Raw genomic sequence first — 27,305 nt, forward strand, 5'->3', positions numbered from 1 at the left:
ACACAGTAATGGGACCATTAGACCTAACAAATTCTACCAAATTAGACCTACCAGTCTCTCCAGGAATTTTGCTCACGGTAGTTGGCAAATACTGAGGTTCTTTCTTCTCACTTTCGCACTAAATCCCTCAAAAGAGCTGCTTCCACATGTCTCAATTTCTCACTTTCTATTCATTCCTCAACCGAACAAAGCCTTCACAATGACTGTTTCCTTTTCCAAGTTGGAAGGTCACCCCCCTAAAACAGGGTGTGTGGCTAAGGAAAAGGAGTGAGAAGCAACTAGAAACACTTAGAAGAAAGATATACCTGGTTGCATAAGGAACATCCTATCTTTTCAGCTATAAATCTTCTATAATGTTATGCAAATATTCAAGACACTTCCATCATTTATGATAACAGTGTTGGAAGAGCTAGGATATTAGAGCATAAAGCAGTAAAAAACAAAACAAAAACCAACCAAACAACAACAAAAACGGCGATAGAAAACTAACCTGGGCCTTGATTTATCTTTGCCAAGGTCAGACCAAATGAGAATGAGACCTTTCATGCCAAGAACATACTACTTATTTTTTTCCAATGATTTACAAATGGAAGCTTATCATTACAAATTCCGACTCGACTGTCTTTTTTTAAAACCATTATAGCATTGTTTGGTGTCCATCGCAGATGGGGTAGCTCATAAAGTTAAAGCATGACCTCTTGATAGGAACCAAGATTTGCACAGGCCTGGTTTTCCTATCAGCCAATACTTGCTTTTGGAAGAAAGCCAAATGTATTTAGCCCATAAAAAATAGCACCTCTGACCTGAGAGGTCCAAATACTTCCAAGGAACCTTACGTTTGTATTCTTAGAAGAGAATTTCTTGAGAGAATGGAAAAGATAACTCTTCCAATTCATTCACATATCACAGGGACATGCAAACTACGGTGTGGAAAATACAGACGCAGGTGGCTACATAAGTGGACTGTACAATCCATGTTGCTTCTGTTGCCCATAACAACTCGACAAAAATCCCATGGAAAGAAAAGTGACACTGAGAAGAGACCCAGGACATCTATGAGGAAACCAGTAAAACCTCACAATTCAATAAAGACGTTTCATTCCCCTTACTTTCTAAAAAGCTCCAAGTCATTCAAAGCACTCTTAGAGTTTCAGATGAAAAGGTGAATACTACGAGCACTGTACATCAGCTACAAACAGCTGCTAAAACTGTGTCAGGAGAAAATACACATGTAATTTTCTTCTTCTTGTTTTTTTAATATTGCTTTTTTTTTTTTTTTTTGCCCTCAAAGGTTTGTTTGTTAAGAAGCAGGTACCAATTTATTTTTACAGAGGGAACCTGTTTGATGTGGGGAGGAGTGAGGAGGCTGGAGAAATCCTTTAACCTGCATTGGGAGGGCTCCCAGCATTACTTCCACTTGTGGTACATGCCCCTTCACAAACCACATTGCATTGCTGACTTTTTCCTTCATCAGAATTCTTAGAATCTGAAGCAGAAGTATCACTTACCTGGGAAAAATTGCTCGTCAGACTTCTCCAGTCCAGGAAACCATAGTTGCTGTCTTTGAACAGTCCAGGAAAGATCAGGGCACTAGAGGGGAGCTCTCCCTCTGAAGGAGGAAGGGGAAGAGGGACGCAGATCCTTCTCAAGAGTCAGGAGCCTTTCACCTCTTTTGCTGGGACGTCCTGCAGCCTTCCATAAGATCATTTCCCTGAGAATCTGACAGGGTCATGAGACAGGGACACTTTATAATTGGTCCTTGTTTCCCTTTTCAAGTTCCTGGAAAGAAAAGAAACAAAAAAGAGCTTTCTCAATTTGTCAAGTTCTTAAAGTAGCTGGAGACTGGGATTAATTTCCAAATTGAAGAACTTCATTCCCTCCTTCCCTCCCCTATCCTTCCTTCCTTATCTTCGGCAGCATGGGAAAGCCTGTGTGGTTATATGGATTGCTTTCCGTACTTCATAAAACAAAAAGATAAGGACAAACCAAAGCATCATAGGGACTACATCCTCTAGAAAACATCCACAACAATTCAATCTCCTTGTTACTCTCTTGACACAGAACACTTACTGCTAAAGACTGTGAAAATGTAGGACAATATGTTCTCATAGAAAAAGACCACAGCCAGTTCTGGTGGAAAGCAGGTGCCACTCAAAAGTCAGAAATTTTCATCTCTTCTGTTTTGTTCTAAAAGTAACTACCTTGACATCAAAATGAAAATTACAACCTTGAAATGAATGAAGAGCTGCTCCAAGGCCTAGAGAATGGGATCCAGATGTCATTTTACCTTCTATCTGGATACAAAGATTAAATCAAGCTGCACTGGATAATTTATTTAACAAAGAATTACTAAGCATCAACTACTGAAAACCATATGCATACACTTTCAGTACTGATAATTCTCTGCCTACCTCCCCTTCAAATTTTGTCATTATCTTCTAGGCAAAAGCACGTGAATGGTCAAAGGGTTACCTCATAAGTTTTCTTCAGCGTGGGTAATGAGGGATCCTGGGCTCTAGGATCAGACAGACTAGAGAGAACACTCAGGAAGAAGGGAATCCACTGATCCCTTTGAGTTAGAAATGGAGGGGGACCACCACATACAGAGCGTGGCTGAACCTTGTGTTTCTGAGTAGACTGGAAGGCTCACTCCTCTCCCTTTCCTCCACCCTCCCCTAATAGCCAATATAGTCCTCTTCCAATTTTGGAAGATTTTAATTGAGGAAATGACTGTTTTCTTCCATGGGATAGCACTTGCCTTGAATCCAGCCTGGTAAGTCAAGAGGTAACAATAGAGACCCCAGTGGGAGTGGAAATCCTGGGCATCAAAAATGGAGAAAATGAGGTCTGGCCTTTCCTTTCAGGAAATGTTTCTCCCACCAGTGGCAGCCCTGAAGCACCTGGCTTTGATTGCACTGTGGGAGCTGGAACCGTTTCTTTCCATGTGGATCTGCTACTTATTAGCAGAATGACCTTGGGCAAGCTACTTAACCTTTCTGAACCTCACTCAGTCACCTATAAAATGACAAAGTAATACCTGCTTCATGGTGATGCCTAAATGAGATAACATACAGAAAGTTCTAAAGACGCAGCTTAGCTTAGGAATCTGGTTATAGTATCCTTCTATAGTATCCTTGTGAATCTGGTTATAGTATCCTTCTATCCTGGCTCCTCCTGGGGAGACTCTGACACAGGTTAAAGAAGGGGGCCCTTAAATTCAGTTGTTTAGAAGTGTCTTCTGTTACTTCCTATGGGCTGGTTTCACAACCCCTACCCACAATCGTTACATATTCTGGTAATGGCTGTTGGTTTTCATTTTTCTGTCCCCTCTTTAGTCAACTAAAAAAAAAAAAAAAATCTAGGGCTCCCCTGGTGGGGCAGTGGTTGAGAGTCCGCCTGCCGATGCAGGGGACACGGGTTTGTGCCCCGGTCCGGGAAGATCCCACATGCCGCGGAGCGGCTGGGCCCGTGAGCCATGGCCGCTGAGCCTGCACGTCCGGAGCCTGTGCTCCACAACGGGAGAGGCCACAACAGTGGGAGGCCCACGTACAGCAAAAAAAAAAAAAAAAAAAAACAAAAAAAAAAAAAAAGAGAGAAAGAAGTGGAATCATGAGGAAAAAAAGGAGGCTGGAAAGAGGAAATAAGATTTCTTTAAGGATAGATTTTTTTTTTTTTTTTTTTTTTTTTTTTTGCGGTACACGGGCTTCTCACTGTTGTGGCCTCTCCCGTTGCGGAGCACAGGCTCGGGACGCGCAGGCTCAGCGGCCATGGCTCACGGGCCCAGCCGCTCCACGGCATGTGGGATCTTCCCGGACCGGGGCACGAACCCGTGTCCCCTGCATCGGCAGGCGGACTCTCAACCACTGCCCCACCAGGGAAGCCCCCCCTTCTTTCTTTTTGTCTCTTCCTTTTAGACAGACATGCTCAGCCCCTCAGTGCTGCCTAAGACACGCAGGTAGAATTCTTATACCTGAACTTGGAGCTTCCCCTCTGACATTCGTGTCACCTCCCTCTCTCTACTCCACCTTACCTCCTCCTGTCCCTGACCCTCAATCTTTATCTCCTTTTCTTACGCTTTTGTATGATAATTTTCCTTCTTGGTAAAAACACAACATGATTTCCAATTACCGGCTCTGTAAAAATCTCTCTTTTTTCCTGCTTTAAATAATTAAGGAGCCAACGTAACTGAAACATGTCAATAAGGCTTCATATTTGTAGCAACTGAAACCTGCCTTCAATGACAGGGAGAATAAATATGCTAGTCTGTAGTATTCCAAAGGACTTGCCCAAGAAGCTCATTTGCCTAGTTACCAGAAGTAATCAAACAAACTCATCCATCTGCTTTTGTAGCACTTCTGCTCTTTCTGTCACACTTCGCTACCGTTGATGGATATCAGTAAGATAGAGGATAAGAGACACCTATTTGAGATATACTGAGTAATTCCTTCAAACAACATTACAGAAAACAAACACAAAAAGTTAATTTTATTTCTAATGTGGAAAAGTTTGTGGTCACTGGATCCACTGAGCTCCTAGCTGTTTTATTTTTTTAATTAAACTTCTTTTGGAGATAATTGTTAATTCATGTGCATTTGAGGAAATAACAGAGATCCCAGGTACCCTTTACCTAGTTTCCTCCAATGATACCATCTTCCAGAACTACAGTACCCCATTACAACAAGGCTATGACATCGATAGAGTCAACATAGAACATCTGCATCCCCACAGGGATCTCTCCAATTGCCCTTTTATAGCCACACCCACTTCCTTCCAGTCCCCACTCTCTCCTTAATACTTGGCAACCATTAACCTGTTACCCATTTCTACATTTTTTTTTTCAGTTTGAGAATGTTATATAATGAAATTACACAGTATGTAACCTTTTGGGCTTGGCTTTTTCTACTCGGCATAATTCTCTGCTGATCCACCCAGGTTGTTGTGTATATCAATGGTTTGCTCCTTTTCTATTGCTGAATGATATTCCATAGTATGGATGTACCACCTTTGTTTAACCATTCACCCATTGAAGGACATCTGGGTTGTTTCCAGTTTTTACTGTTACAAATAAAGTTGTTACATACATTCATGTACAGGTTTTTGTGTGACATATGTTTTCATTTCTCTGGTATAAATTTCTAGGAGTACAATTGTTGGGTTGTATAATTGCATGTTTAGTTTTTAAGTTTTTAAGAAACTCCCAAACTGTTTCCTAGAGCAGTTGTATCATTTTACGTTCCCACCAGCAATGCATGAGGGATTTGATTTCTCTGTACCCCTGCCAGCATTTGGTGTTGTCACTACTTTTTACTTTATCCAATTTAATATATGTGTAACGTTATCTCATTGTTGCTTTAATTTATATTTCCCACGTAGCTCATGATGTTGAATCTTTCCATGTGCTTATTTTCCATTTGCATATTGTCTTTGGTGAAATGTCTCTTCGTGTCTTTTGCCATTTTCTAATTGGATTGTTGGTTTTTTTACTGTTGAGTTTTAATTTTTAACATAGTTCAGAAACTTGTCCTTTGTTGGATACAAGGTTTGTAAATATTTTCCCCCAGTCTACAACTTATCTTTTTCATTGTCCTAGAAAGACCTTTCACAGATCAAAAGTTTTCAACTTTGTTGAACCAATTTATTAAGTTCTCCTTAAATGGATTGGGCTTTTGGTGTCAAGTCTAGGAAATCTTTGCCTAGACCTAGATCCTGAAGATTCTCCGATTTTTTTCCTAAAAATTGTATCATTCTATGATTTACATTAACTCTGTGATCCACTTTGAGTTAATTTTTGTATTCAGTGTGAACTTAGGTTGAAGTTCATATTTGTTTGCTGATGGGTATCCAACTGCACCAGCGACATTTGCTGGAAGGCTATCTTTCCTTCACTGAATTGCTTTTATATCTTTGTCAAAAATCATTTAGACATATTTGTGTGGGTCTATTTCTGGGTTCTCTATTTTCCCCATTGATCTGTGTGACAACACCATATTGATTACTGTGGCCGTATAAGAAGTCTTTAGATTGGGTAGATTGATTTCCTCCCATTTCATTCTTCTTTTTCAAAATGGTTTTAGCTATTCTAGTTCCTCTGAATTTCCATATAAATTTTTAAATAATCTTGCCTAAATTTACAAAAAACATCTTGCTGGGATTTTGACAGGAATTACGTTGAACCTATGTATCAATTCAAGGAAAATTGATATCTTTACTATGTTGAGTGTTCCAAACCACAAACATAGTATTTTCTCTCCATTTATTTAGAGTGTCTTTGAGTTTTCTCATCAGCATTTTGTAATTTTCAACATACAAATCCTACATGTTCTGTTAGATTTATACCTAAGTATTCGTTTTTTAAAAGCTATTATAAACGGCATTGTATTTTTAATTTTGGTTTTCATGTGTTCAGTGCTAGTATATGAGGATGTAGTTGATTTTTGTATGTTTATCTTGTGTTCTGTGACTTTGCTGAACTCGCTTATTTATTCTAAGGGATTTGGTTTTTTTATCTATTTATAGTAGAGTCCTTGGGATTTTCTATGTTGACAATCATGTCTTCTGCAAATTAAGAAAATTCTATCTATTCCTTTCCAATCAGTGAGCCTTTTGTTTCCTTTTTTGATGTTATTGCACTAACTAGAACTTCTATCAACATGTTGAATAAGAGTGGTGAGAGTGGGCATCCTTGTCTTTCTCCTAATCTTCGGGGAAAAGCATTCAGTCTTTCATCCTTAAGTATAATATTAGCTGTAGGTTTTTTTGTAGACACCTTTTATAAAGTTGAATAAGTTTCTCTCTATTCCTATTTTTCTGAGAGTTTTTATCATGAATGGGTATTAAATTTTGTCAGTTATTTCTGCATCAATTGATATGATCATGTGGTTTTCCTTCTTTAGCCTGTTGATATGATGGAATATGTTATATGATTTCTGAATATTTAACCAGCTTTGCATGCCTGAAATAAACCCTGCTTGGTCACAGTATATAATTCTTTCTATATATTATGAAATTCTATTGGCTAATATTTTATTAAAGATTTTACAACTATGTTCATGAGGGATATTTGTCTGTAGTTCTCCTTTTTTGTACTGTCTAAATCTGGTCTTGGTATTGGGGTAACATTAACTTCATAAAATGAATTGGGAGGTATTTTCTCCTTTTTGGATGAAATTGTGTAGAATTGGTGTCAATACTCTAAACATTTGGTAGAATTCACCAGTGAAACAATGGGGTCAGTGAGTTCTCTCTTTTTCTCCAACTCTCTTTCCAGATCTTACTTCCCCAGCTCCTTCCACAACTGTGCAAGGTTCTGATGTCTATAGTAAATTCCTTATTCCATAATACTCATAGTGTCTGCTTCTGTGATTAAATTCTGACTGACATCAAATAGCAAATAGCCATTTGCTATTAAACTGAAATAATAATAATAGTTAATAGTTACTGAGTGCTTAGAACATGCCAAGCAACTGCCATGCACTTTACATTTGTTATTTAATGTAAACAACCCCATAAGGAAGGTTATACTATCATCCCAATTTTGCAGAAAAGGAAATGGAAGAACAGAGAAGTTAGGTAAGTGTGAACAACACACAGTAAGGATCAGAGGCAGGATAGAAGTCAAACTCTCAGCCATGATGCTCTGTTGAAGTTCTTGCTCTTGGCAACTTATTTCTCTTCCAGAAGGACCAGGGCGTATGGTGCTGATAGAAAGCATATATTTAAGTCTCAGCTATATCTATCACTTCCAGTATAACCGGTGCATTTAATTTTGTTGGTTTTCCCTTTACACCCACATCTTTTCCTTTTTTCTTCTTTCCTCTGCCCATTGAGGATTTTTCCCCTGAACTTTTTCTCCATCTAAATGCCCCCTCACCTCCCTAACACCTTTCACATAGTTGGAAAGTAAGCAATACTAACTGATGTGCCTCCTTCCAGATTCACTGGCCCCCATATAAGTAAAGCACAGGCAGGAGAACAAGGGCAAGGACTGGCTGGGGAAGTGGTAGGATGGCCGGTGCAGCACGCTCCACAGAAGGCGTGTGCATTAGAGCAAGAACCAGTAGGAACGTGTGGGGCTGGCAGACGTAAACCTGCTTAAAAAGTGGAAGAAAATGGTGTACAGGGACTCTGAGAAACCACCTCTCTTGTTCTGGCTTTTTTTTTTTTTTTTGCTCACTTTGTGGTCATTCCATTTATTTATTAAAATGTCTACCATGCCTTTAAAAACAGTATTAATGCATCAAAATAAACAGTACTTTGGCTGCAGAAATGAACGCTTAAGCAGATGCAGCCAAGATCCATTCCATTCAATGTGTGTGTGTGTGTGTGTGTGTGTGTGTGTGTGTGTGTATGTTGTTTTCTTTTTGTCTTTTCCCTGAGTGCCTTTGCTTGGTAAAAGCCATCAAATATCCTAGGGAATTATTACTAATTTTTTGAACAGCCCTGAAGAATTAAAGGGAGAGAGTAAGAGAGAAGGAATAAGAGGAAGAGAGAGAAAAAGAGAGAGAGAGGTTAAGCTCAAAGGCAGAGAGAGCGAAATGGACCAGATTATACAAAATTAAAAAGCAAATACGAGCAGACAATTTGTGCCGAGTGATTGCAAGCAATTACAGTCCGGCTTTTCTGGAGGGAAGATGGGGGAGGGGGTTATTTCAGCCTAACAGGAGACTTTATTCATTCCTGATCAGCTTCTCCTACCATTCTCTCTTTTATTCTTGGATATCAATCTTAAAAAAATCAGCTTTCAGATGTTCCATGTCCACCCCTGCAAATCCACCCCTGGGCAGACAGTGAGAGTTTAAGCTTCCAATCGGTCCTTTCTATAGCCCTGAAAACCAATTTGTTCATAAAGAATAAAATAAGGGTGGGGTGGGGAGAAGGCAAAACACAACAAGAGCATGTGTTTCTTTTAGAGGAGAGCTTCAATTTTACTATAATTGTCTAAAGACGGAGCTGCTTTGATCTGAAGAATTATTATTGTGCCTCAAATGCCGGCTGCTAATGTCACAGCTGTGCTGGGGCTCGGTCACGCCAAGGGGCTTGGGGACCAACTTAGTCCCTGACCTGCCTCTGGGTCCCTCTCTCCTTATCTTTCCTTTGTCCACATGGGAAAGTTTGCTTTCCCGGTGCGTCCCTCCACTGCTCCGTTGGCTTTCTTCAGGATCCTGGGGAGGCAGGGAGGTGACGGCGGTGACATAACAAGGGGCCACTGAGGTGGGGCAGGAGTGGCAGCTCTTGCCTTCCGGCGGCGGCAGGCAGAGCTGGACGTGAACGTGTCCAGGAGGGCGGGCATGGTCACTCGACCAGAGAACCGGCTGCTCTTGGTCTCCCCACGCGGGCAAGAGCAGCTCGGAAGAGGGCCCCGGCGCTTGTGAGAGACACGTTCACTGCGTTTCCCTGGTTTCACTTCTCTGGGTTAATAGTTATTTTCCCTCTCTCCAGCTTAGGTTGCACTGAAGCAAAGGGCAGCGCAAGAAGTAGACGTAAACAATTTTCTTTCTTTCAGAAGAATGGCTAAAGACTATATTTAGGGTCTGAGAGCTAAGCCATCCTCAGCACTCATGCTTCCCTTCCCGGGGCTAAAGGAAAGGCCCAGAGGGCCTGTGCTCCCCGCTCACTCCCCATGCGGACCGGGCAGGATGGGCTCAGGGCTCCTCGGGTCCGCTCCTCGCCTTGCTTGCTCCCATCTCGGAAGCGGCGGTGCCTGCCTCCACCAAAGGCCTCTGAGGTGTCCCTGGAGACTGGAACCCTGGTGGGTCCTCCTCATCTGTTCCTTTTCTGGCTCCCGCTGTCTACAGCACCATCAAGACTCCTGGCTTGACACTCAAGGCTCTGCAGAGAAGCTGCCCGCAGACCTTCCTGCTGCTACTTCCCTGCTCAGTCCTGCCACCTCAAGTGACGAGCCTCACCTTTGTTCCAGATGCTCCAGCAAATTCTCGCCTCTAGGCCTTTGCTTATGCCTTTCGCCCTGCCGGGAATACAGTCCCTCCCTTCTCTCCCCTTTCCTGAGTCCTCGCCCCTTTCTTGGCTCCTTTTCCAGCCCAAAGCACAGCTGAGATGGGTAAGAAAATTACGGCCAATGGACTAAGAAACCAAACTTCAGGGACAGAGCTACCGAAAGGGCCTGTGTTATAGTCTAGGGGGTCCATGACAATAAGGGGAGGACAGCCTGGGAGGGACAGACCCACCCTCTGGCCTCCAAGCCAGTGTGTCTCACACTGGAAGAATGCATAGAGCCCTTTCAAAGAAAAGGTACTAAAACATAAGAACGTTTGTGAGCACTTAGGGTCTGAAGATTCAGTTGGAAAAACACTGCCTAGAGAAACAAAAACATAGCAACATGAAAATATAAACATAACTGTAGCTCTATGGAGCGTTAGGTCCAAATTCCCCACAAAAATCATTCTTTCCAACCTGAGCTTCCTTGATACAAAAAATACTTCTAGGAGACTTTTATTAGCTGTGTAAGCATGGGTCAGTTACTTAACTTCTCTGAGCCTTGGTTTCCTCACCCATAATAGGAAGAGAAGTAAAAGTACCTACCTCGAAGTGTGGCTAGAGGGATAAAATGAGGTGGTAACACGTGGCGAAGTGCTTACATGATCCTTGACACACTGTCAGTTCTCAATCAGCAGCAGCTGTTATCAAACAGATCCCTCTAGGTATTTTACATGTTTCGTTTCTAAAAAAATTCAGGGATCTAACCCTGAATTCCTCACTCCTTCTTCAGCTCCAGGAGATCTGATGTCCTGGGGTTTCCAGAGAGTGGGAGAGAGGACGCTCAGGAGACTGAGGCTTTGAGGAAGGCTGAGTTGCAGCCCCAGGAAGCACAAGAAAGGAGGCACAGAGCAAAACATGAGGTGTGAGCGAAGGGGAGGTGAACTGGTTTTCTAGAATGATGTGGGTAGGACCTGACAGGTACAGAACACCTGGACAGCTGCCTTAGGTATGGACAAAGGGAGGCAGGCTTCACTGCAGAGCTTATGGAGGAAGTTCTAGTTGAAGACAAGAATGGAGAAGAGTCCGGCTAAAGAGGAATGATCTTTGTACCTTATTAAGCCATGGGGTAAACGTCAGCAGTCAGGCAAGGAGGGAGAGAGCTACAGGGCTCAAGGAAATCTAGAGGACCAGCTTAGTGCATCTTTAGGAACAGGGAGTGAGGAGGCAGATCTCTCTAGAAGGACAACACAGCTCTGTCTGACTTTGGGATCTACTTCCATTATCTGCCCAGTAACTTCAGGTGCTGGAAGAGGAAAGAGGAACCCTATGCAGATCTGTAGGTCATAATTTTTGGCCCTGAACCCCCTGCTCTCCTTCCTTGCAGGGAAATGGGCTTGAACAAAAACAGAGAAGAAGTTGTAAAAATGAACAAAATTTAGGTAGCAGAGACATATTCAACAGGAAGGGTACAGATGCCTGCAACTTACTTTGAAATCAGTTACCAAAAAAGGATAGACTGATGGATGGGCAGAGGGAAGAATAGATGGACAGGCTGTGATAAAGCAAATATGTTCCAACATTCACAGCTGAATGTGGATGGTGAGTGTATGGGTCTTTACAGAAAAAGATTTTTTCAGTTTTTTTTATGTCTTAGCAAATATTTGTAATAAAAAAAAATTGGGAAAAGTCAGGCAACACCACCCAAAATAACCAACCCGTATCCTTACGGCCCCAAGACGAGTTGTCCCCAAAGAGCAGTTGGCAGAATAGTGAGAAGGGCAAAAGGGTAGATTTGCTTCAGCTCTCCTCCCTTGCCTGTCAGCTCCCTGGTGCTGTCCACACACCTTTCCCAAGGCTGGACAACCTGCTAAGAATGTTGCTTGTAAAGATTTAAGCTATGAGCCCAACCTGTGGAATCTGTATTTTATCCAAACTTTCCTGACGAGTGATACAAGTCTTCAACGTTCAAAGAAATAAATCTTCAGAAGTGGAATTTGGCCAGTGGAGAAGAAGCTTTAGGTGATACATCAGCTGGGATTAGGTCTGGTTGCAAGTGTCAGGTCAAAACAATTGTCACTTAAACAGGATGGAAGTTCATTTCATATTCACATAAATGAAGTCCAAATGGAATTTGCTCAAGACTCGGTACCTCAAACATCTGAAGAACTCTGGTCCTTCCAACTCAACTGCTCCACCACCCCTAAGCAATGGTTCCCCTCTTCATGGTCCAAGATGGCTGCACCTTTATTCCAAGCACAGGATGAAGGAAGGAATAAAGAAGGAACACAACAGCATGCACGAGCTGTCTCTCAAGGCAGGTTCATGGAAATTGACATGGAAACTTAGTCACATTTTTATGTTTAGCTTCAAGGGAGACTGGGAAATGTAGTCCTTATTCTCAGCAACAGTGTGCCCAGTAGAGAATTTATCTTACTATTAAAGAAAGGAGAAAGGATTTGGGGGGGACAATTAATAGTCTCTCAAAGGTGGAGACAATGTCCCATCACAAATCCATAGTTTCTGACTTACTCTGCCTTCGCATAGGGTAGCTCTGACCTTATCCGTTGACTTCCATGATAATGGTCTGGCCTGCTCACATCATGAAGAGGAGAAGGAAATAAGAAAATAGGTGATAAGTGCTTTAGAATTTAATAAACAGTGTAAGGTAGGTATTAGCATCATCAGGTTAGAGATAAGAAATGGACCCTCCCTAAATGCCAAAGACTAGTAGGGTCCTTGTCTTTAGAGGCTGCTGTTAAAGTGAATGAGGATTTAGAGCAGGCTCCTCAGCCCCTCCCACCAACTAGCCCCTCCCACCACCTAGTCCCTCTATCTCCGTCAGACAACTGAAACCTTGAGAAGCACAGAGGCTGCCTGAGAGCAGAGACGCCTTAAACAGGTGTTCTCACCCGAAGGGGAAAAGAATCAGCAAGGAGTGCAGTGCAGGGAGGCAGCAGGAAAATGTTGGGCCAAGCAAGGCTTGCCAAGGATCCTTGAGTGTTTGGGTGCTCCAGGAGGAGGACAGGGGCGCGCATGGAGGGGAGGGAAAGAGTGCTGGCAAAGGGAGGCATCCGGGTTGATGCGGATCGCCTGTATGCAGTATGCATATGGCAGTCCTGAATCTACTCCAAGGACTAGGATGTGAGTTCTCAAAGTTCTCAAAACGTTTTAAGTTGATCTAGTGCCACAGTCTCCCTGATCAGAAGTTCTCGAAGTTGACTGCCTGTTAAAATCACTGAGGGCTTCTGAAAACATGCTGATGCCTGGTTCCAACCTCCAAGATTCTGATTTTATTAGTCTGGGGTAAAGCCTGGGCGTTGGGATTTTTCAGACCTTCCAACAAGATTCTAATGTGCAGCAGATTTGGAGAATTACCAGAGGCTACAGCAGTGGTCCTGAAACTTAAATGTGCATATCCATCACCTTGGGATTATGTAAAAATGCCAACTTCTTATTCACGAGGTTCAGGATGGGGGCTGAGACTCCGCATTTTAATAATTTTCCAGGTGATGCCGATGCTGCCTGTCTTTGGGACACACTTGACTTTGAATAGCAGGCTTGACACTTGCATTTCTCCTACAGATAATGTGCCCCTTTGTTATCTTCAAGGGGGCATTGTCTACTTATGCAAGGCTGTCTGGAGGCCAGAGGAGGCCTGGCCCCTGTAACAGGAGGCTCCCGATAGGACTGCAGGCCTGCTCCTGGCTTCTGGGTCAATATCTGCCTTTGCATTTAGCGTGTCACCCACTAAGCTGAGGATCTAGAATGGCCCATCCTGGACACAGCAGACAGCAGGCACCTGGTTCTCAAAACAGCTCTTATTAATATTAATAATTAATGCTTAGCGCTAATGAGTAACCAATTACTAATAGCAATAATGACATGGAGAAAAGTGATAGCCCTACATGGTACAATCCCCTCTGCTCCCCCTACCCCAAATTATAGTTCTAAATGAGCTTCCAGAATCTTGTTTTGACAGGTACAACCTCACACACATTCACTTAATAAGACAGCTCTATGGAGTGAAATTCCACTTTCAATGGATGCATTTTCAGCGTGGCACACAGGAAATTAAATGTGAAAGTGTCATTAATATGGAAGTTGTGAGTTTAATTCCCTACACAGGGTGCTGCCAAACTGAGACTGTTTATCTATTTCTCATCATGGCTACGTGTTTCTTATGGGATCCAGTGAATTCCTTAGAACTCAAAGTCTTTTGTCTCCTTTTTTGGGTGTACATATAATTGTAGCTTCAAATTCCATCCTCAAAGACACGTATTCTCAGAAGCCAAAGAAGCTAACGTGAGCACACCACCAGGGAGAACACGACTCCATAGTGTGGCTCGTGATCACTGAAGAGGGCATTCAGGACTGATTCAGGACATAGAAGTTTTGTGTATCGTTTCCTTAAATATTTCTTCTTAGAGGAAGTAGTGTAGCACCTAATGTCTAATCTCTATTAAGGAATTCATTGAAGAAAAACTGCTAACAAGATATGTTACCATAGTCAGCGACTAACTAGGCCACGTAGGAGTCTTGACTGCTCTCAGGATGTGCAACTGGCACTGCTTTTGGAGCTGTTCTTACAAAGTGGCAAGTGTAGCACAGGTGCATCTTGCTGGGGCTGATTTCGACCAGTGGGGAAGCTACAAGTCCCAGTCACAGGTAAAGAGATGGGCCAAGGCAGGCTATTCATACCCTACATTTGTTACTCGTGGGCAAGAGAGACCTCCACTTCAGGACTGTCTGTCTTTCTAAACCTCACCTGTCCTCAGGTCTACCCCTTACCGCAGGTCCAGCTGACTTGGGTGATGGTGGCAAAAGGAGATCCTGGGGAACCCTCCAGGTTCTGATACCCTTGGGGACTAGGTTAGAGGGAACTACAGGAAAAGCATTTTACTAGCCATCTCCCTTGATAGGAGCGCACTTAAGGGAGACTCAAATGTCTCTGTTCCTCTGGGTGGAGAAGAGCAGAGTTAAGAACTTGCCTGAATCTTTACAGTTAGTCTTAGCCTAGGAAAGACCCTGAAGGAAGCTGAAACAGCTGAGAGCATCTGGCACGTTAAGCATGTGAGCTAGCCCTCTTAATGGGGATAAATCACCCACGCACCCTCTGATTCTGACAATGTGATGCCCAACTGGTCCAGTGGCCTAAGCACTGCAGAACCTCCTCTTGCCTCTCCACACACGCATGTCTGGGGATGGTTCAGACATTCACCGGCACAACCTGTCATTCCTCATAGTAGTCTTTTGGTTTCGATTTAAAGACCTACTGAACATTAGAGCCAAAAGAGATTTAAACCAGCTTTTAACCCAATTTCCTCATTTCACAGATGAGAAAACACCTAGAGAGGATTACCCACAGCCAGCTGGAAGAGGAGCCCAGGTTTTCTGACCCCTAGTTCACGATTCTATTTTTTAAATCCCCCAAAATGGTAAATGTAAAGACTCACAGAAATACTTCTTGGGTCATCTTGCCTGTGGTGGTACAATGTGGAGTCACACTTAGCTGGTTTATAGGCTACTGTCGACAGCAAGGGTTCCGATGGAGCCACAATACTTCTAGTTTGCAGCTAGATGCTCTGCCATATTGAAAAGGGCACATTTTCTACTTCTGCCACCAATGGGAGAAACAGCATACTGAGTTTTGGACAGATCGTAATTGCCTGAGTCAGGAGGGTATTCCAAAAGTAAGGGGTGTGCTAATTATTCTATTTTTCTTTTCTGCAGACCCTCTCACCATCCTCCATCTTCTCCACCCGGCTCTGTGTCCCAGGAGACTAACTTCTACAGACTGTATCACCTGGATTCACTTTTCCTATAGCTCACAGTTGCATTTGAGCAACGGGAAGGCCCAGAAGGAGGTCAGAGGTCAAGGTATTGGCTATTCTGGCTCCCTCCCGGCCTCACCATGGTTTTGGCCGTGTCCACATCCCTCTGCCTGTGGGCACAGCTCTCTCACAGCCCTAGCTCTCACAAGGGATGAGTTTTCTGTTCCTCCTTTTGCCATTTCATTCTTCTGAGGTGTTTCATCATCCTTTGTCAGTTCCCTTTACCTTATCACATCCATGACCAGTCTCACTATCAAGCTCTCTTCATTACATTAGCATGTTGGATGTGCTGTCTTTTCCCTGCCAGTGGTCATCGCTGTGGGTTGGGGCAGTCCTTAACTGTCTTGGGCACCCCTGGGTGGAACTGTGTCAGATAAGAGCAGCCTGTATTAGCTGACTTGTGTATGGGGTCACTTCCATTTGAATAGAGAGGCAGGGCAAAAATAAGGTAGGAGGCATACAGGAAACTAATAGCAGTTGTCAAAATCCGCCTGCCACTTGAGATTCTCTTGGTCTACTTTAGAGCAGCCCGCTCACGTTAAATGAATCCACAGTAGAATCACAGGGTTCCACTTCCAGTGCCACACTGACTTATTCTGCGGAATTGGGCAGGTCCCTGCTTCCATCTCTCCAAATTGGTCACGTGCCCACTAAATATAAAGTGTCACTGTCTGCAATGTCCAAACCCTACCAACTCATGGCAAGCTGTCTTAAATGCTAAAACAAACACAAATTGAACGGGTTTTCCCATCTGTTTCTTTAACAAAAGGGAGCTTAAGCCCATAGGGAAACTGCGTGGGTCAGGGAAACATCAAATGAACACTTCTGAGTAAAAACAAATGTTTCTGAAGATCTCTAGATATTTTAAACATAGCACTCCATTGGCCAGGCCAACTCCCCTCCGACGCCTGCACAAGATCCCGATGACAGCATTATTTGCTTGAATTGGATTTGTTTCTGTGCCCAGAAACAACACACAAGGAACCTGGAACAGGAAACGGCTACTGGGTCCTAAAAGTTTTTCCAGGACACTGTCTGAGACCAGACAGGAATGAAACAACAGTTGGAAAGCACACCAAGGGAGCAAAGAGAATCGTTCTTTGGGATCTGCATTATTGCTCTCATTTTACTATTAAAAATACCAAGAGCAAAGAGCAGTGGCTTGCACTCCGACCTAAAACCCTGCCAGGGGAGACAGCATTTCCAGGGAGGGAGAAGAGAAAACAGAGGAGAAGCAGCAGGAGGAATTTTTATTCAAGAACCTCGATCATCACCCCTGATGTCTCCTCTCAGCAGATGCTCCTTCCGGGTCCCCTAAGGGCCTCCTACATGCCTCCTCTCCAGCAGGCAGCTTCTGTGCCCACCTCTGGAACTGGGAATGATTCACACCTCTGAGCTTTACCTTATTCCGTTCCTCATCTGTGCCTAACGTGCTTGGCACATAGTAAGAATTCAGCAAATGCTTCTTGGTTGATTGAGTTAAAGGATTAATGAATGACTGAGTGAATGAGTAAGAGATGAATCAGTGAATGGAAGAATCAACAATTGACAGCACTACCTCTCTAGCTGATGAATTATTTCTTTCAAAAAGGGCGATGTGTACTTACCACTAGAAGGACCCTGTATCATGATGTCATGGGGTCATTTTCAGAGATTCACTACTGTTCCTTCCCCAATACCCACCCTCACCCCCAGCAGTACACCAGCATCCCTGGGAGGGACTTCCTCTTGAGCAGTATGCCTCACCATGGCTCCCTTGGGGCTCCCCAATCTCCCTTCCTGCCCCTGTCCTTCCTTCTCCCTGGGCTTCTATGGTTTTCCTTCCTGTTCCTGCCGCTGCTCTCGGATTCTTTGATACATTTGATCTCATCTTGCTTTCTTCAGTTTTTATTCCCATTACGGAGGAGGCCACACATTTATTAACCAAACAAGGATGTTTTTCAAAGTAAAAGGAAGTGCTAGGAATAATTTAAATTTTGTAATTTATCAATAAAATATTAGCTTATTTACCAATACATTGATTTTATTCATATTGGTGGAATGATAAAATAGCTTTATTTAAAACCTATTTTCAAAAATGAAATTATTTCTATAAAAAATATAACACATATCTGTGTTCATTAAAGCAAAATAAAAATAATTTCTTTTGTTCAATCTATTATCTGAATATTAATATCATTAGCAGAATAATGGTGCTTGGCATATCTTCATATATTTTAATGTACTTTTAGTCATATTTATTTTTAATACTATGGTGTCATGGTATTTTCATAAAGAGTGTTTTTTAAAACATGGATTTATTTTTTAATCTTTTTGTTTCATAAAGTCGCATATAATCTTCTTTGAAGTGGCATTTTTAAAGCTTTTTGAAGTATTACACGCTGAAAAGTACTGAAGTTGCATTTTATTGTTAATAATTTTGAAACTGTAGACACCCTCAGTTGAATCTTCTCTGTAGATCATAATATTATTTTTAATTGAGAAAAACATTCTTGTAAGTTCAGAGCAAATCCTACTAGCATATATTCCAACTCTCTATTTTTCATATAAAAATGTGTAAATACTTTAGCCCAAATATTTTCTCAGATATTGTGTTTTTACCTCCCAAGTATTTATCTCCCACAGATATTTTTTCAGGGAAAAAGTATTCAAATGAATTTTCTCTATGATTCCAAATCATAAGCCTTTTAGTTTCTTTCCATCCACCAAGAATACAACTTTATACAATTAAAAATGGAAGTGTCACCAAAGAGTCTTCCAATAGATCAAGATATTCCAAAGAGCAATTATAATTTTGAAAATGAAATCTATAATTTTCGAGTTCTCAACATTTAATTTGTTCATGGTTTTTTCTTTCTGTTCCAGGGATAAATTTCATTGTCTTCCTGTTTGCAAGCATCATTTTCAACAACTGCAATTGGTTGAATGCTTTAAAATGAAGTTTTTTGAATATTCCATTCTTACTTAAAGTTATCCAATTGATGTTGAATAAAATGCAACCAAAATTTACAAATTTGTTTATAAAAGAAGGTCAATACCGTTACAAAACATGTAGGTTGATTTACAGAGTAGTTCTTCAAAGGTGCAAAATCTTTTAAAAACCCTATTGATGATGGGCAGTGAAGAAAAAGCACATACTGCCACAGTGAAGTATTTCTTAATTATTTTAATTGCTCTAACATTGCAGCTTAGTGGGAGGAAATTATGAATTATATGAGCACCAAAACAAATTCAAAGCCTATTCCTGTCTCATACGTATCTTAATTTTGTGACAACACTGCTTTTACCATGAAGACGTGCATCACCAAAATTCGAATATGTATTATCACTACAAAAACTAATCATTTTGGGCTTCCCTGGTGGCGCAGTGGTTGAGAGTCCGCCTGCCGATGCAGGGGACACGGGTTCGTGCCCCGGTCCGGGAAGATCCCACATGCCGCGGAGCGGCTGGGCCCGTGAGCCATGGCCGCTGAGCCTGCGCGTCCGGAGCCTGTGCTCCGCAACGGGAAAGGCCACAACAGTGAGAGGCCCGCGTACCGGAAAACAAAAACAACAAAAAAAACTAATCATTTTATCTTCAAAGTTAAACTAAAAAGGTCATTTCTAAAAGTGTTACACTAGTTAATACTAGTGTTACACTAGTATTAACAAGAGCAGAGCAGATATTTCACCTTCTTCAGAATGAAATTCCAGAAACTTTATTTTGACTTCCTGAATTGAAAGTGAATATTTGAACTAATTATTAGAATTAACTGATTTTCTTTGTGAAGTATCTAATAGCACTAATAAAATTGATACCACTGAACTATTTGCAGTAGAGTCAACATATTAACTCTGAACACTTCATGTTTTGCACATGTATGAGGAGAGTTGGAATAGAAAATCAGTGAAATTTAGGGAAAAACAGTCGATTGATATAAAATCATGCTTTACAGAGGAATCTGTAAACCCACCTTTTGAAGATTCATATCTGAATTCATCATCTACAAGAGAGTCTTCTTAAAATAACCGATTTTAAACATTAGATGCTGATGTTCTGTTAGCAAATTTTGTCCTCTATTTTTTTTTATGTGGTTATTTACCACAATGGATGGTAAATGTTGTTAAACATTTTGTGTAAGTTACATGTTCATCAACTTTCCCAAGAAACAGAAACCCGGTAATTAATTTTTCATTAAACATGTACTTTTTTTTTTTTTAGCTCATTGCAGCCATAAGGGTTTATTTCAAAATAAAAAAGTTACCAAGTAATGAAATAAATAAGTTGTGGATTTAAATTACAATAAATGACAAAACTCCTATTGCAAGAGCATTCTATGTTCTGTGGCAGAACTGCTGAGATTGTTTCCTGCCTGGAACCAGTATTTTCCTATACACCTACAGGAACTGTTCCACAGTTCACACACATGCCGCCAACAGACATCCTAGAGGCTTGTTGCACCCTGAGGGCCCCAGCACTGGCCACAACACAGGTAGCAAGTAGGGGTGGCAGCATCAGCCACTTCTCACCACCACCATAGACCCCGAGGAGGTACTGAAGCCCAGTGCACCATCAGCAAGTACCCTGCGTACTGCACTTGAGAAAGTGGCATCAATTATCTTGTCCCTAGAACAAATTGGGAAAGAGATGGGTCATCCCTGGTAATCTTTCAGCCTTAACCACAAGTTAAAATGAGAACTCTGTTCACTGAACTTGCATCTCACACATAGCTGGATGAGCCCTTGGCAGGAGCCAGCAGAACGAAGTGGAGGTCCATCAGCCCTCTTGGATTATTTTAATGCAACAGTTAATTATGACACTTTGTTTAAAAAATAGTAATAAAAGTAAAATCCGGAACAAATAGTAAACTGCACAAATGCTGAGACAACGGGACCAATCAGACACCAGGAATCCCTTGGGCAAAGGGGGATTTTTTAGGACTCTTGGGTTTTATTTTTCACTGCAGCAAATCTCTACATTTCTTACTCTTTTCTCTGCTAAGTGTTTTTCTGTGCACCTGTCCATCCGTTAGGACTCCTAGCTCTTTCATAAAACAAAAAAGCCAGGTACAAATATCTGATAAGGTATGGATGCAAGATGACTGCAAATCTCATGGAGGTAATGGTCATGGCCCCACATCCAGGAGAAACCCACACCCCCTCATCTGTTGGAAAAGGCTGTGCTAGAGCCCGCTCAGTGCCTATGCCATGTCCCTGCTACCCTTCTTCTTTACGAGTGAGATGAACTTGAAGAGGGGAGCCACCTACTAAGAATGGAGGATCAGAAAAATAAAAGGATCGTGGGGTGCTGATGACTACGGAGCCTCCACAGCTATGAACTGCCAACCTCCAGAGCCACAAGGAATGCAATTCCTGACTTACATAAACACCCAGGGGTACAGTTCCTACTTCCAGCTCCAGGCTCCCCTGTCTCCTCCAGTCCACCCTTTGTGCCCCAATTCCTTTGCCAGAAGAGTCTTTTCAACAGTTTCCAAACTCATACCTCTCATCCTTCATACAAGCCGTTCCCTTAACTGAGATGCCCTTCCCAGCCTCGACACCCAGCCACTTTGGCTGGAAATAAGCATAGTCATCACCTCCTCCAGGAAGCCTCTCCAGGCTGAGCTCCCAGGACATCCCATGCTTGCGCCTTCACAATGCTCTATCATCACCAGTTACCTTGCCTGTCTCCTTCAACCTATGACCAACCTAGGGAGGGGATGGGTGCTTTCCACATTTGTCATCACGTGCCACCATACTTGGTATAGAGCGGCACATCCCATGTGAAATGAATGAATGCTGAAACTCACCAAAAAAAGGGAGGGTCCCCCAAAGACCACTGGGCCTCGAAAGGCAGAGGTCACAAAATGGCAGTTACTCATTCTCCATCAATAGGATCAGACTCATTATCCCATTACACTTCCTTAGGGACCTGGGGGGATGAGGGGACACGCCTATTAGTAACCCCAGTTTACAGCTGGGCAAATGGAGGCGTGGAGAGGTTAAAAGCCCCAGGTCCACCCAGGAGCTGGTGAGACCTGTGACTGGCAGTCAAGGCAAGGCTGTCCATGTGCACCTGATGCCGGTCTGTCCTCCAAGCCCCACTACCTCCAAGGCCTCATCAGTTCTTTTTTTTTTTTTTTTTTAAGTAGAATCCAAAAAGTCCTTTCTCCAGATTAAGTCATCCTGGCTTCAAATATCTAAAGCAGCTATTTTTTTTTTTCCTTCAGCATTTGAAATGTTTTTGTTTTTGTTTTTTTTTTGCGGAACGCAGGCCTCTCACTGTTGCGGCCTCTCCCGTTACGGAGCACAGGCTCTGGACGCACAGGCTCGGCGGCCATGGCTCACGGGCCCAGCTGCTCCGCGGCCTGTGGGATCTTCCTGGACCGGGGCACGAACCCGTGTCCCCTGCATCAGCAGGCGGACTCCCAACCACTGCGCCACCAGGGAAGCCCTGAAATGTTTTTAAGGGTTTATTTCAAACACCCTTTTCTTTGAACTGATTGTTCAGAACTTTCATTTCACTTTGTCAGTGTTTTTTGTAGTCAACTCTGATTTCTAAAAGGTTTTTATTTCTTCTCTATTAGCGGCCACCACCTGCTTACTGTTTGGACGGAGTTCGCTGTATTTTCTTCGCTTTCATCTATTGAAATGGCTGAGCGGGACCTTAGGTAATAGACACTTGTTTCCCCTTTTCCCCTGAACCTCCCCTATTTTTAACTCCTCCTGCCACTGCTAAGGCTGAGGAAAAGGGTGGGAAATTCCTGGGGTGTTGATAGGTCTACGGGAGTCCCTCCGCCTTTCTCCCCAGGCACGGAGAGGTAGTGGCAGGCAGAAGAGGGCAGAATCGTGCCTGGAATGCTGCACATGCCCTGGCTGTATCTGAGACTGCCCGGCCATCCTGCTTGGTCTTCTGGGAATGAATGGGTGTCTTTCTTTATTGTAATGGTGACCCGTTGGCTGTAACAGCAATGTGTGTCACTGGCCACTGCTGAGGCCCCACCTTGATGGCCACTAGCTTGTCCCATTTGGGAATAATCTGCACACACTGACCCTTACGGGAGCAGCCTCGCATATAAATATATAAATATTTTACCAGTCCATCCTGCCCTTGGGGTATCAAGTTTAATGAACTAAATATCCTCCATTAATCACCCAGCAGAATGTTATTTACTTCTAGTGAGAGGGTAGGCGGCCAGCTGCAAAGACGGGGTAAGGGCTCTGTCTGCACAATACTTCCCTAAGCCATGTCATCCCAAATCTTTAAGAAAAAAGTCTCAAATCCAGTAGGTATGCAAGCTGAGTCGACACCTCGCTCCCCTGCCCTCTTCTCTCCCCCTGCCACATTTCAGATACCAACTTTCTCCCCTACCTTCTGTCACTTTTAAAATAACTCATTCTCCCCCCATATCTGCCCAATCCTGGAAATGCATGGCTGTGAGGTATTTCAGGCCAGTGAGGGAGAACAAGGTGCTTCTTTTGTTTTGTTTTGTTTTTGCGGTACACGGGGCTCTCACTGTTGTGGGCTCTCACTGTTGTGGCCTCTCCCATTGCGGAGAACAGGCTCCGGACGCGCAGGCTCAGCGGCCATGGCTCACGGGTCCAGCCGCTCCACGGCATGTGGGATCTTCTCGGACCGGGGCACGAATCCGTGTCCCCCGCACCGGCAGGCAGACTCTCAACCACTGCGCCACCAGGGAAGCCCACGAGGTGCTTCTTGAGTGCTTCTGCCACCACCAAGGTCAAGTATGTTGTAAGTGACACTGAGAAAATGTAGCTGAGGTGGGTACAGTACCAGAGGTCCTTTGACATCTCTGAATATGCTTTGTAGATAATATCTGTCACCCAGCTTAGAGCTCTGACAGCCACTCAACGCAAGTGTGTGGAGCTGGGAATGAAGGAAGGGGTGGGAGGAGGGAAGGAAGTGGGGCCTGGTGTTGGTAGGCAGGAGGCGGGCTTGGGGAGGTAACACAGAGGCGCCCAGGCTGAGAAGGTCTTTTCCATCCTCAGGTATCCCATCCACTACTCCGACAGACACAGACAAAGGCAAGGTTTGGAAGCTGATGTCTCCCTTGATTCTTACGGGGAACAGTGATATCCTATCCATGTGACCCTACCGACATCTAAGGGGCTGGGGGGAGCTGCCATCCCAGCACAGAAAATGCTACAACTTACTGAGGCTCTGACATGCATTCTGCCCTTTGTCTCTGTTCTTTTGCAGGGCTGACCCTGCCTCACCCACTCCCCACTCCCCACTAGACAGGCAGGCTCCTCCCTGCACATGGCCCCCCTTGCAGAGCATCCTGCCTTAGGCCAGAGGTCTATCAAAGCCTCTCCCAGGCTGTGCACTACTTCAGCCCAACACTAATTAGTAAGGCAATCCCGCAAAGAGTGAAGCTGTCTGCCACCTCCCTTCACTCATAGTGATTTATGTTCAATTTGTACAAATAGAGAAAATGAGATTTCAAATTTCAATACCATTTCTGCTATGAGGTGATTAAAAGAGAGAGAGGTATCGCCTTCCACTGTATAGAATATTGATCCTAGTGCCAGTTTCCTTTGCAATAACCATTAGCTCAGTATTATTTGCAAACCTCTAATGTGAACCTGGAGATGTAATTTACATTTGTGCCTCACTTATTTGCTTTAACAAAACAACACAAAAGCTTTGGGTCTTTCAATCTATCCATATTGTCAATAAAATTAGCAGCTTGAAGGGGGAAAAATTATATTCAAAACCATAACTTCCCATTAACTACCGCAAGACACAACACATTGTTCCAAAGGAAAGAGCATGTCATGGTAGAGCCCCCTTCTTCTTGTCTCCTCCCTCTCCCCCAGTCCCTTTGTGGGGCTAAGATTCAATAAGAAAACTTAAAAGTGAGGCATCCCCTCCTCTTAATGCGGATCAGCCTGGGTACTCGGGGCTGGCCGTGCACGTCGGAGCCCTCGGAGCGCGTCCCCGGAAGAGCGCGTTCCCAGTACCCAGCGCCCGCACGCGCCTTGCCCAGAGGTCCAGGCCCGGCTGCCACGACAAATGCGCACACAGAGACACGTACGGGGCCGCCGCTGACCCTCCGAGGGGCTTCCACAAAGAGAGAGGGGAGCTGGGGCGGGGGCTGGAGGGGATGGAAGAAAGAAGAGGAGGAGGGAATCATGAATAAAAGCGCAGGGCTGTGTTAGCGCAATTCAAGTGGCAGTCCCGTCAGCCTCCGACTCTTAACAAATAGGCCACGCAGCTCTGCTCTCTCATTTCTTGTCTCTGCAAATCCGTCAGCTGCCTACCACTGCCTACCAGACCCTGGAAGACAGAACAAGAAAAAGGGAGGGGGGGAGCTAATGACCCATAATTGCCATTATAGTGGGAGAGGGGCCAGGCAGCTGTTTTACATTCCTGGTATGTATAGTATGCAAATATCGACAAAGGCTCGACACAGTTTCGCTATTGTGGATCCGGAGGGTAACCAAATTAGCCTTTGGCAGCCATGGTAATTGGGAGGTGCTGTTCCCATTAGGAGTCCTGCAAATTATGATGAAAAATGGACCGAGGGCTTTGTCACAAATAATAATGCCAAGAAGAAAAGAGCAGGCGGCTGTCTTTTCTTTTCTCCTCACCCCCGCCACTCCTCACCCTCTGCCTTTATTTTACTTTTTTTTAAAAAAATTTCTGCATTGTGTTAATACCTCTCCATTTAGTACTAAGAAAACAGTCTGAAATACACCACTAGACAGTGCCCAGACTTGGTTGCAAGAATGTCAAGTTTGCAAGGGGGAAGAATATGGGTCACGTAAAGGAGCTCCTTTTCTGTGCTGGAGCCCAGGGTCTGCAGGTAAGAGAGGTACAGATGTCCTGGGCCGATGCTGTGGTCTAGAGCCCTGGGTGATGAGAGAGGCTTTGGAACTGATGGGTTGGAGAAAAATGCTCTCTCCAAGGAGTATCCTCTCCTTAGTCCAGTGGTCCAGAGAACTTTCTGGATCATATCTGGGCTTTCTCCTCCATCTCACTCCCAAAGAGTCTGAAGTTTTGGCTGCCTCAAGGTCCTAACAATTTAGGTACTAGCCTGCAAATCTCCAGTTAGGATGCATTAAGTCCCAAACTCAGGCAGAAAAGGTTTTGCCCTGGGCATTCCCTTGAGACAGCCTAATTCCATGTCTCCAGGAGCTGGGTGCCTTGACCAGATTGGCCACCGGAATATCCGATGACGCTAGGATGAGCTCACCCACCTGTGTGGCATGGGTGAATGAAGGGGACAGCCAACACTGTTCCAAAAGCGCCAACGTGAAGGCCCACACTTCCAAAAGCTCTCTCTCCTTTAAAGCATCAACTTCCAATTTCCCTTGTTTTAGCCTCTGTTTATTCTGCGGGAGGAGTGCCTTCCATGAAAAGGCCTCTCCGGACATATAGTGTCTTTCATTTACATTCCTCCAGGGGCATAGGAACATTACATGCATTGCTTTGGCACTTTATTTTTATTTTACATTTCATAAAAATGTTCAATGTTGAAACGTGGAAAGGAGTAGGAACCTACCACTTGGATAACTGGAAAGATATAGCCACATACACACCTTTAAAACCAGACAGCATTTCCCATAAGGAAAAAAAAATGGAATTTTTATGAGGTTTGAAGTATCCTCAGAGACACAGCTACAAAAGAATCCTGCCCATTTTGTCCTCCAAAGGGCAAAGAAAGAACTAATGGCTAGCTTTGCGCATTTGGAAAATTAACAAAAACATGAGGAAGACTAAAAATAGATGAGGTCATAGCAAAGTCAAACAGAGGGTTGAAAAATGAGTTAGAGGAAATGACGAACTGCTTGTACAATGTCACTGCAGATGGGACCAACGGGTGATCTAGGGAATGGCTGAGTGAAGAAGTAGGGACCCCCGAGATGCCGGATCCTGCTGTCCTGTACTGTTCAAACCCATTCAGTAGACAGGAGACAAGTAGACCCGTGTTTCTCTGCAGCCTCCCTCCCAACCCCACTCCTGGCTAGTTGTAAATGAAGAACTCTCCACTGTTGGGTACGATCTAGGTTTCAAATCTCTTTGGAGGGAAACTTGAGAGTGTATGTGTGTGGGGGAACCTCTTTACATTTACAAATTTTTTTAAGAAAAAAGTGGTTTTGGTGAAAATGCCCTTCCTTTTTGTGATTGTGTTTAGGCCTTTGTTCTGGTTCTGCCCCTTGACGTGGCTGACAAGTCCCGCAGCCTCCAGGCTCCCGGTTGCCCTCCAATATGATTTCTTTCTCCTCCCTCCTCAGAAATCCAACCACACTAAACATGTGTCAGTGTCTTAAACCCAACGTGCTTTCTGTCACCTCTTACTGCCACACAAATACTGCCTCTGCCCATCGGGATGTCTCTGTCCACTGCTCCACTCTGTCACACAAGCACCTGCAGGTTGTACACAGCGACATGTGTGTGTATGTGCACGCGTGCGCGCGCGCGCACACACACACACACACACACACACACACACACACACACACACACCCGCCTCAGGCTGACTCATCTGAATCCTCTTCCTCAGCTCTCTGCTTAGATGCTGCTTCCTCTGG

The 27,305-nt window shown here is 43.7% G+C and overlaps 1 protein-coding gene across 10 annotated transcripts in view; it reads right to left on the reverse strand.

The window, feature by feature from the left end:
* The window catches only part of ZFHX3 (zinc finger homeobox 3), a gene marked incomplete at its 3' end in the record, with an annotated part of 1,354,624 nt that overhangs the window by 593,451 nt on the left and 733,868 nt on the right, over positions 1–27,305 (reverse strand). For all 10 annotated transcript variants that reach the window (XR_013825252.1, XM_079907054.1, XM_079907056.1 and 7 more), the window contains one exon: positions 1,509–1,779. The remainder of the gene's footprint in view (positions 1–1,508; positions 1,780–27,305) is intronic.

The sequence above is a fragment of the Stenella coeruleoalba genome, assembly GCF_951394435.1.
Source record: "Stenella coeruleoalba genome assembly, chromosome: 20".
NCBI lineage: Eukaryota > Metazoa > Chordata > Mammalia > Artiodactyla > Delphinidae > Stenella > Stenella coeruleoalba.